The following is a 12221-nucleotide window of genomic DNA, read 5'->3' on the forward strand; positions in this document are numbered from 1 at the left end:
CTTAGAGCCCATTGCATTGCCCATATGACCATCAGACGCACGTGACATAGCACTCTTAAACCATCATTAGTAGTCCAAGCTTCTCGAGTTTGGTAAGAGTAACTAACTACGAAGAAAGGAGGGAGAATTTAACAAGATAAAATATATTATAATTTTTTTTTTTTATAATAAATGGTTAGATTGAGGTAACCTCCATCAATAATTGGATGTATTTATTACTTTTCAAAAAAATTTTGGATGAATTTGTTCTCAGTATACTTTAAGGAGACAATTGTTTTTGACTATTTTTAACACTAGAAATGAACTCCGCAACTGGTGATGGGTCAACTTCCCAATACTCTTCTTGCAAGCTAAACAATTACTTAACAAAACCAAAAAAATATTTAAACAGTTTTTTAATTTTCAAAATCATTCACCGTACCCTTCTCTTCTCTTCACAGGATCAACGGTGCGCAGGTTAACACCCTCAGCACCCACCGTTCATCCTATCCTCCTTCCCTTCCCCACTCTTCGAAAAAATTCACACTCACACCACACCACACCACACCACACCACACCACGTCACCAACTTAATCACACATTCAAGATCTCTTATTTTCTCTCTCTCTAACACTTTCTCTATCTAAATTTCGAATTTCCAAAACCCTAGCTTCCTGATCCATCAACTCATGGCCGAAGAACCTGCGGCGACGCCGTTTCCACAGCAATCAACGCCGGCGGCTGTGCCGTTAGGAGGCTCCGTCATACCTATAGTGAATAAGCTACAGGATATCTTTGCTCAGCTTGGGAGTCAGTCCACGATTGAGCTTCCGCAAGTGGCGGTGGTCGGCAGTCAAAGCAGCGGCAAGTCCAGTGTTCTAGAAGCTCTCGTCGGTCGCGATTTTCTACCGCGTGGGAATGATATTTGTACTCGTCGTCCGCTCGTGCTTCAACTCCTGCAGATTAAGACTGACGAGGAGTACGGCGAGTTTTTGCACTTGCCTGGGAAGAGGTTTTATGATTTTTCAGAGATCAGGAGAGAGATTCAGGTAACTTGAATTACTTCATTATGTTTAAGTGAAGGAGTTAAAGTGTGCAGAGAGTTGGACTATTATTAATTGTTAACTGCCGTGTTGTATGTGAGACCTTATTGGATCCAAGCATGGTTTTTGCATTTTAAGAAGCTAATATTTGGGGGGCATGAAGTGACAAATGGTAGGCTAAACAACAATCTGAGTTTTGCGCCTGCTGATCTCAAATCTATGGGAAATTTGGCTTTGGTAGAGCAACCAAAGAGTCTCTATCCCGTAGTGGCAACTTCTCTTCGAGGCCCTTCTCCTGTTAAGGGAGTACTTTCAATAGTTGGAACCAATAATGTAGTTTACTTGGGGTTTGCTTCTGTTTCTTGGAAGTCTATTGGCTTTGTGATTTGACGGAAGTTTATGGTTTCCTGTTTTTAGTGCCTTTATTATGCAGATTTGGATGTTTATGTTAATGATTTTAGTATTTTGAAGGAGAAATAATATTTATGTTTTTAGTGAACCTGTATTTGGATTATTTCTTCATAAACATTAAGCCACATGCAAGACAGAACTACCGGTATATTATTTTTATTACTTCTATCGGTAATGTTAATAATGTAAATACCCTATGGTTGTTAAGCTTTTAAGCAAGATAGGTGGAACAAAGAAACTAAATTTAACCCTATGATGGTTAAGCTTATCTTTACTCAGTAGTGAGGGTTTGCGATGGTATTGCTACCGTTGCTTCTATGTTGTTTGCTTACATGCTCCACATTATTGATGCTTGGGCTGACTTACTTTTGGAGCTTGACTTGCTTATGGCAATCACTTGGTTGGAGGAGATGGGGTGAGTTGAGATATTGATGTTTTTGGGGAGATTTACAACATAGCAGTTTTTGGCAGGACTTTCATTGTTTCACAGGGGTTAATCTGGTGATTGTCAGTAGAAGACTGAAGTAGGAATAAAGTTTGCAGCTTAGTCTCACCCTTAACCTGTACAACAATAAAATTGCTAAAGCTTTCCTTCATGATTTTTAGAATATAAAGTGGTTCTAATACCCATATCCAGGAACATTTAGTGGCTCTAACATAGTGATGGCATTGATATACAATTCACAAGTATATAGCTAAGATGGTGAGTGAAAGTTCAGATGGTAAAAGTCAAATGAGTTAAAAGAGTGTATAAAAGAGGGTATATTCTTATTAATTATATTTTCATAACTAAAGCTTGCATCAATCCTTTGTTAATTTATGTTGATTTTTATTTTTTTAGAATTATTAATGCTTTTCCATTCTTTTAATCATCTTCTTCTTCTCTTTTTAATAATTTGTATCGGCTATAGGCTCAAACAGACAAGGAAGCAGGAGGAAACAAAGGTGTATCAGACAAGCAAATTCGGTTGAAGATTTTTTCTCCTCATGTTCTTGATATCACACTTGTTGATCTGCCTGGTATAACAAAGGTTCCCGTGGGTGAGCAGCCCGCTGATATTGAAGCACGAATCAGAACAATGATTATGTCTTACATCAAACAACCAAGCTGTCTTATTCTAGCTGTTACACCAGCAAATTCTGATTTAGCAAACTCAGATGCTCTTCAAATTGCTGGAATTGCTGATCCAGATGGTAACTCTGCTTTCAATAGCCATTGCGGGTTGGCATTCCGTATTTGTTCATTTTGCACTTACAAGTTATATTTCTGTTTCCAGGTTACAGAACCATAGGAGTAATCACGAAGGTGAATATTTTGGCATGAATTTCTTTCTTTATTTGCTATGTGACTGACATCTGCTGGATTTTTTATTTTCTAATGATGTTTTGCATATTTTCCCCGTGGCTTCAGTTGGATATTATGGACAGAGGTACTGATGCTCGTAATTTGTTGCTTGGTAAAGTAATTCCCCTCCGACTTGGTTATGTAGGCGTCGTGAATCGTAGTCAGGAGGTAACTTTATAATCTTATAGGAATCATTGTGCTAGCTAATTTTGTTTTATCTATTAATTTATTTATCTTTTACAAAGTTCAGGCTGACTTGTTTTGGCCAATTATAGATTAAATGTAAATTCATTAATTTACCTATTATCCATCTATTTTCTGATAGTTTAGGGTGTGTTTGTTTTATTATTTTGAGTAGTATTTTTGAAAAAGTTGAGTTGGGTTATTATTACGAGGATAGGATTTGAATTTGAAAATGTGTTTGGTAAGATTATTTTTTAATCTCCTATATTTGTTAATTTAGTTAAACACCTCCGACAATAAAAGTTTTAAAATTAACAAAAACACCCCACCTACCTATTAAATGCTGACAGTCGGCCACCGGCTTCTGGGAATATGTGGGTGGGTGTGGGAGTTTTGTCAATTTATAAACTTTTTTTTTTTTTTTTTTTTTTGGTGAGGTGTTAGTTAAATTAACAAATCTAGGGGGTTTAAAATAGTTGAATAGAGTAAAATTGGATTTTCAGAATAGGGAAACAAATATGTATTTTGGGTTAGAATAGGAATAGGATAGGGTCAAAATATTAAAACAACACAGCCTTAAACAATCCATCAAAATGATGATTTAGGCAATGGATTATCTTATGTGCTATTATTTTTTTTATGGTACTGCCACTACTAATATTGTAATAATTTTTATCTTTTATTTTGCTGTTGTTTTTATTATTATGCTGTTGATTTCAATAGTTTTCAATAATTGCCCTTAAATTGTGTCTTCTATCTGTTTTATAGTAAACTATGATTTTAATGGACTGTAAATTGATATTCTCAACACAGGATATTATTCACAAAACGAAGTATTAAGGATGCACTAGTGGTGAGGAAAAGTTCTTCCGCAGGTCGACCGGTATGACTTTACTAGCTTTTAATTGTTATTCATGACTTTGGTGTTGGATGCCATGATCTAGTTGTTCATTCATTTAATGTTATGCTCAGGTATATAATGGTCTAGCAGATCGTTGTGGTGTTCCTCAGTTGGCAAAGAAATTGAAACCAGGTATAACATTTGATTTTCTCTTTTTAAAATCCCAAAATTGTTAATGAAAATAGTTGGTTATTTTTGCTTATATGTTATATTAACGCATTTCCCTCACCATCTTTTGTATCTGGAAAATTCTTAGAATTCTTGCAGATCATAATTTGAAATCTGTCTTTTATGAGGCGATTCTTAACTCTAAATCTAAGTTTTAACTCACTTAAGCTTACTTCTGCTAGATGGAGTTGGTGTGTATTGGAATGATACATATAAGCCCCCGCACAGGCAGTGTGATATTCTCCAAATCCTTACTTAGTTGAACCGTTTGTTCTATTCTCTTTGCAGATTCTAGTACAACATATTCAAGGCTTATACTTCCAGGGCTAAAGTCACGCATAAGCTCTGCCCTGGTTTCTGTTGCAAAGGAGCATGCAAGCTATGGAGAAATCACAGAATCAAAGGTACTTATGATTTTTCTGCAAGAGTTTTTCACAAGAGTCTATTGGTTCATATTTTCAGTTAATAATTCATTAGTTCGCCCTAGAAGGAAAAGTGAACTCTTACACTGGACTTCGTAAAAAACTTCAATTTTATTGTTGTATGGTGCTGAGTGGTCATTGCTTGAGGTTCATTATTTGTTCTTTATGTCTAGATGTTGCAGCTCGTGTCTGATTATTCATAAATTTTCTGTTACAGTTCTGCACAGTGTAGACTTCCTTTCTAATGGCTGATGTTTATATGTGTATACTAATTAGTGCTTGTCAACTTTTGTATGTGATAGGCTGGTCAGGGAGCTCTTCTCCTAAATATTCTTTCTAAATACTCCGAAGGTACAGTATGTTTATGCCTAATTCTGATTGATTTTCTCACTAGGATTCTTTTCTTTTTTAATAAAATGTTTGAACCGTGCTCTGTCTGTATATTTTACACATATTTGTGTTGTGCTTAACACTCACTATTTTTGGGTAACAGCATTTTCTTCAATGGTAGAGGGAAAAAAATGAGGAAATGTCAACATCTGGCTTCTGGGGGAGCAAGAATTCATATATATTTCAAATCAATCTTTGTGAAGAGTTTAGAGGTGGTATGGTCATACATGCAGGAACAGTTTTTGTTTTATCGGATTTGAGTTTGGCACTCCATGTTGGAGGTTCATTAATTTGGTTCTCAACTTATGTATTTTTTGCAAAATTAGTTCTAACTTGGAAATTTTTGTTTCAGTGTTGTTTTGTGTCCCTATTTCTCCACGATTTAATGCTTGTTTGGTTGCTGGTAGGATAGGAAAGGGAACAAGCATGACATCCTTTTACTCTAAATGGTTTTAGAGTGTAATGTTAATTTCTCTTCTTCATTCCCCCTTAAGCATTTACTGTACTCGCATGATTCATGACAATAATTTCATCTAATTTCAATATTTTTGTGAATAGGGTGAATTAGTATTCAAAATACTTAAACCAAGCACCTGAATTATGTACATGCTGACGTACCTAGAGGAAAATTCTTTGCAGGTGTTGAGGATAGAAACATGTTGTAGAAGATTTTTGATTCATTGTAGGTGAGATAGAAGAAACGGGAAATAGGAGGAGAGAAGCAGAAGGAATGTTTCACTTGGAAGTTCGTCTCTGGGGGGTTGTAATTGTGAATATTTTTCTTGTGCACTAATCTTGCAGAACCTTTTTGTTGTGTCTCAAAAGAACCAATGCTAGATTGATCCCTTACTATTGGCCAGCAGACATCAAATTATTCAAAAAATTGTGATCACTGGTTATTACCAATTAATGATACAAACAATTTTCTCTTGCTTATGCCAAGGGTTTAATGCTGTACTTGGACCTTGGATGGCAATTACAAGATCCTATACAGAAAGATATGGTCAAGTTAAAAGAGCACTGAGAGGGGGTGGGAGTATGGGTATGTTGTAGTCTAATATGTGAACATATTGTTTGTTGATTTAGGGTTGTGAAGGCAGTTAGTGTCTAGGAGTAAACTGATGATGGTAAAAATTACTGGGAATAGGTTTTTTTTTTTTTTTTTTTTGTAATAGTAGCACAGCTTTTTGTACTTCTGCCTTTTTCAAAATTAAATATCAATACTTCTGTAGAACTTTAGAACTGTTGAAATATGGATGTCATAAAGGAAGCATGACATGCTAGAGAAGCATTCTACATACCTGGTTGCTTTGTGGACTTCGGTTTTGGGAGGTACTATGAACCGTGTGTGTACCAAGGTTTCAGTAGAGAAAGAGAGACAGATCTGGAGGGAATCTTTTATTTTCCTCTGTTTTAGTGATAATTGCTCTGCCTTATTTGCCAAATTAAAGTTGAAGAAATGTTGGTTGTCTGTTGCCTTTGTATACAGAATATATCATCAGTTTTTAATTCCACCACCCCCCCCGCCAAAAAGAAAAAAAATGCTGTGTAGGATTGTTGCCTCCTTTGTTAATGAGATTTGGTGGGTTTATCTTGTCTGCGCTAAAAAAATTGTGGGTACAGAGTCTGTTTGCCAGTTTTCCAACTTACTAGCTGTGGAACTGATGTGGTTTAATTACTAATGCAGGAAGTTGATCCGTGAGGATTGACTGATGACGACATTCGAACTGCCATTCAGAATGCAACTGGTCCAAGTCTGCACTATTTGTACACGGAAGTAGGTTTTATTGGTTCATTTTTAAAAGTTTATTAGGTCCTTCTGTTATATTTTGGCTTCCTGAAGAAAAGAATACAATTATTACTTTTAGATTGGACGGTGAATATTCTTTCCTAATTGAATTGTTTTGTTCTGATGTATATAGGTACCATTTGAAGTTCTGTTCGAAGGCAAATTGCCGTTTGTTAGATCCAAGTGCAGTGTGCCAGGTTCATATATGATGAGTTGATAAGGTAGAGCATGCTTACATGCTATATTGTGTTCTTGCTGAACTGCTGTTTGCAGTTGCAAATATCCTAATAAGACTAATTCTCCTTTCAGATTAGCCATCACTGTCTTGTGAATGAACTGCAACGCTTTCCTGTTCTCAGAAAGCGTATGGATGAAGTTATAGGGAACTTTCTGGTGAAGGCCTTGAACCCTCTGAGACAATGATTGGACACATTATTGAAATGGAGGTATTCTAAAGCAGGATTTCTTGAAGTCTCATTGCTTTTTATATCCGAAATTTATATAGATGTGTTAAGATTTATTCCATTTTGAGTAAGGACATTGTGATTCCACTTCCAATAAAAAACCAAGGAAATAGAACTTAATTTATGTCATTGCTATTGTAGTCACTAGAGTAAGTCGACTGTGACCATCCTGTCTGTGTCTTGAAACGTATTTTTTGGTTACGCATGTGTGATTGTTCTTCACTGTTGGTGTCCTTGATTTTTACTGAGTCACAATCACCATGGAAGTTGAATTCTAATTTAAATTCCTCTAAGTGCTATGGGCTCCGTCTTCTTATGACGTTCTTGATTTCATCATTTCTGTGACAATGTCATCATATCTCTAACTGAAATGGGGTTTCCATTTTTCAAACATTGTTGTCGTTATGATCCTCAGTCCCCTGTAAATTTTTTGGAAAATTGTTGTGTTGCAAGATCAAACATTTAGTATGCTGTCTGTTTACATGTCTTTCCTGCTTTCCTTTAATTATTATATCTTTTTTATTTCAACATATCGGCACTTTCACTTGTCTGGTCTGATATACTGTTTCATGAGACTTATCTATCTTTGCTTTTCAAAGACTTATAGAGATTTACAATATAAGCGACTCAAATTGCAGATGGACTATATAAACACTTCCCATCCAATTTATTGGTGGAAGTAAGGCTGTTGAGGTTGCTCTGCAACAGATTAATCTACTAAGATTCTTACCAATAGGGAGGCCAAAGGTTAATTCTGTTTATGCGGAGTGGTTATTGTTATTTTCATTGTATATCTACTAAGTTCTTGCTCAGTCAGATCATTCATTTATAATTGTTCTCTTTTTGCCCCTTTTGTCTTTTGGTTAATTAGGATGGTGTGGAGTCTGATAAGGTGCCAACATCTGAAAGAAGCTTAAAGTCTCGAGCTATTCTTGCAAGACAAGTTAATGGAATTGTGGCTGATCAGGTCAGGAAATTTGGTTTTGCTCTGTGATCAAGCATCCTTCTTCCCTCTACCTTCTCCTCTAAATATTTGTTTATTTCTGTTTGCTCTTACTGGTTTAGATCTGGAGAAGCAGATTTGAAATGTCAATGGTCAATCACTCTATATTTGTCTAATTAATTGTTGGATTGCTTACAGGTAGTCCGGCCTATGGCAGAAGTTGAAAAAGTTGCATCCTCTGGTAATAATGTTGCTTGAAATAGTTCACTTTAAACATGTTCCGACTCATTTTTATGCACTATCAAAGAACATTAGATTTTAAGCTCTAAGCAATATACTGATTTATCAGGAAACACAAGTGGTTCAAGTTGGGGAATTTCATCTATTTTTGGTGGAAGTGATAGTCGCATGTCTGCTGCTAAAGAGAGCTCAACAACCAAGCAATATAGTGAACCCGTTCAGAGCATGGAGGAAGCTTTCTCTATGATCCATTTGAGAGAGGTAATTTGAGGTTATCTGTCCAGGAGCAACTGGACTTAGTGAATGTGTTTATGGTTAATACATTCATATATACATTTTTGGAATTCATACTAACAAGCCTGTGTTTGATATATTTTTAAGCCCCCAACTGTGTTGAGGCCCTCAGAAAGCCATTCAGAGCAGGAGTCTATTGAAATTTCTGTGACAAAATTGTTATTGCGATCATACTATGACATTGTTAGGAAGAATATTGAGGACTCTGTACCTAAAGCAATTATGCATTTCCTGGTAATTCAACTCTTACTCACCAGTTTTGTTTTTCATTTCCTTTGTCAAATGCCAGAGACAAACTATTGAAGTATTATGGAATTTTAATGAGGATCTTCCAAATTCTAGTGGCCAAAATAAACTTCTTTTCTCAAGATAAAGTAGTTGTGCATTTATATAGTTTGGGTGGATATGAGAAGCAACATGTGCCAATGAAAACATTATAATTTTAGGCGTTTATGGCCCAATGGCTAGGATACACATAGTTTGGTACTTTCTCCATTGGTAAAGTGAAGATTGAATCTCAGGTCTCTAAGACAATGAATAGATTTTAGCTTCAAAGCCTGCTGTTACCTGCTTTTATGCTCTTTAATTGTTCATTTATTATGAATCTATGTGGTGGTTATGTCTTGTGAATAATGATTATTATGATCTTGTTCTCTTTTTGCGTTTTTGGCTGTGATATTCTGTTTTGGAACTTCCTTGAGTCCTAGCTTATTACATGGATATTGACATCTCTTTTCCCATCATTGATTTATGTCTCTAGGTGAACCATACAAAACGCGAGTTGCATAATGTCTTCATTAAAAAGCTTTACAGGTGACTTTGATCAAAATCATTTCATTTTTTTGTCTCTTCGTGTCCCTGCTCTCTTTATCTTCTTTCAACTTATTGAGTTGTCTGATATTTGCCTCCTTGTTAGTTATTGATTGCATTGCATCTGATGATCCAATGCAGAGAGAACCTGTTTGAAGAGATGTTGCAGGAGCCTGATGAGGTAGCAACGAAGAGAAAGCGCACTCGAGAAACACTCCGGGTTCTTCAACAGGCTTTCCGGGTATGTTTTTCCTGATTACTTTTTCTGTGTAGTACAAGAAAACAGAACAGATTCTTATCAATATTCAGCAGCTATAACTGGCTTTCCTTTTCAAGTTCTGGTTCTTAGGGGCTTTTCTTTGGCTAGTTAGAATTAAGATTTTGTTTTGATTTTTCTGGAGGACATTGAACAAATTAGGATAAATTTAAGATTGAATTTCCTTTTGCTTCTTGCAATTTTTTTTTTTTCATGACCAAATGAACCTGGCTTTTGATTAGCTATGTGGAACTATTTTTTCCTAAATTACGATGGAAAATGTTGTGGCACTTCCCAACTTGTTTATTGATTTTTCTTCTCTCCAATAGACACTGGATGAATTGCCATTGGAGGCTGAATCAGTTGAGAGGGGATACAATATGGGTGCCGATCCAACAGGGTTGCCAAAGATCCATGGACTACCGACATCATCAATGTATAATACTAGCAGTGGTTCCAATGATTCCTACTCCGCTTCACCAAAGAACCCCAAGTCCCGGAAGTCATCTCACTCAGGGGAGCTACAATCACATTATGCTACTGCTGACTCTAACGGAAGTGGTCGAATGTACATGCCAGGCCTCTATCCTACAGTTGATTTGTAAGCCATTTGACTGTTGGTGTCTTTCTGAAAGTGTCTTCCTTTGATTGCACCATTTGGTTTAATCCCTCAAGACCATTGAAATTTCCGCCTTCCAGAGTTGGCTCATAAAGGAGGGTTGACGTTATTGTCTGATTAGTTATGTACTAGTCAGATATCGTGCGTTTTATTGTCTGTGTCTCTTACATAATATAGGGTTATAAGCATTGTTTAAAAAGCTCTAGAAACAATAACAGGGAGCAAAGGATCCCTTATTTTGTCACATGCAATATTTCTCAATATATATTTTTTTGGGCAAGGGTTTTGGTTGGCGATTTGTTGAGGATTTGATGATATGTTTTCAGTCAATTTTGGCAGCTGAGATTATTGTTCATTTCTATCATACCATCATCAACTTAATCAGCACTAGGATTTTGCCTCTTGAGGTTTCATGTTATTATGAAGCTTTGTATCTCATATTTGTATGGGTTTTGCTGTATTGACATTAAAAGGCAGGCTTCATATTCAGGTTCGTGTTCTCTTTTCCATTGGTTCGATTGGATGTTCAAGTGCCATGCTTTATGGATAAAGCTGTTTGGTTCAATTGAATAATTTGCGTTTATTCTTTTGTGATAAATCTTTGTAGGTTGAATGTTTAGGTATAGCATTGCTCCTTTGTAATTTTGCTGCCTAAAATGACTAACCAAATCGCCCACGAATCAAGTTCGCTTTTTAAAAGGTTTAAATATATTAAAATAATTTCTCTATATATTTATTAGAATAATTATTTTATGAATTTCTTATAGGTAATTATATTCTCTGTATTATCAAATAATTAACCCTTATTACAGGCGCATGCCATGTTGGGACTTGGGTGTTTTTGTACTCTAGAATATAACATTGAGTTGGTATCGTAAGCTAAAAAAAATAAAATAAATTTTAACACGTATTTAAAATTAATTGATACAATTAAGGACCGAATTAAAATAAAACATGAAATTAATGATTAAATTAAAAAAAAAATCATATATGTAAACTAAGAAAACCAAACATGATGACTGCGTTTTTAATTGTTTTCGGATAAAATATTAATGTAATTCTGTATCTGGAAAAGTTAATCGGAAAACTGGACAATGAAGGTGGAGGCGACTAGGTGGTTTTGTCGTTGACAGCTAGGAGTGGTCACGTAAAGCCCAATGTTACCTGACGTGGCAACCTAACATTAGGCCGCATCGTGTCTCATGGTGGCGATGTAATGTGGTCGGGATTTGTGACCTAACGTCGACAACTCAACATGGTTGGGCTTCACTGCCTATTTCAGCAGCCACCATTGGACCCTCCTACCATTATCATCACAACCCCTACAACCACCATAACTGGCCCTTACAACCACCACAACCAAACGAAAAACGATTAGCACAACACAAGACCACAAACAACAATTCCTTTGTTTCAATTTGTTTTTTCAGTTTACTTAGATTTGCTAGGCTACAATAGTATCAATTTTTTTGTTTAATGACTTTAAATTTTCCAGGTTTGATTATACTTGAGTTAGCAAGCTTGGTGGAAAAGCACGGCCGAAAAGGAAACACTATAGTGAGTTGGAGAGATTGCGACGATATCTTGTCTAATTTTGTTTAAGTTTGACACAGTTTTGACATACAGAGGCGATTAAGGAGAAAATTTAAGATTTAGTTTTGGGAGAGCAACATTTTCCCACCCAAGGTTTAGCGAAACGACACTTTCCCACCCATCAAGCTTCAAAATGACACTTTCCCACTCTTTGTCAGGTTTCGTTAGTGTTTTATATTAATATTTGACTGAAAATATGAAAATACCTTTAAATAGTTTATTTTTTTATTAATTTATTATAAATTAAAATTTAGTTAAGTCAAAGTCTTTGAGGAAATTTAATTGTAATGACTTCCCAAGTTTGCAATTGAAAAAATAACATTGGAAATGTTTTGAATTTTTTTTTAAGTTTGAAAAAGTGATGTGGCATA

The 12221-nt window shown here is 35.7% G+C and overlaps 1 pseudogene; it reads left to right on the plus strand.

Annotated features, from left to right (window-relative positions):
- The first annotated feature begins 541 nt into the window (after positions 1 to 541).
- On the plus strand, positions 542 to 10543 carry LOC116116563 (annotated as a pseudogene).
- Positions 10544 to 12221: the final 1678 nt, after the last annotated feature.

The sequence above is a fragment of the Pistacia vera genome, unplaced genomic scaffold, assembly GCF_008641045.1.
Source record: "Pistacia vera cultivar Batoury unplaced genomic scaffold, PisVer_v2 Contig78, whole genome shotgun sequence".
Taxonomy (NCBI): domain Eukaryota; kingdom Viridiplantae; phylum Streptophyta; class Magnoliopsida; order Sapindales; family Anacardiaceae; genus Pistacia; species Pistacia vera.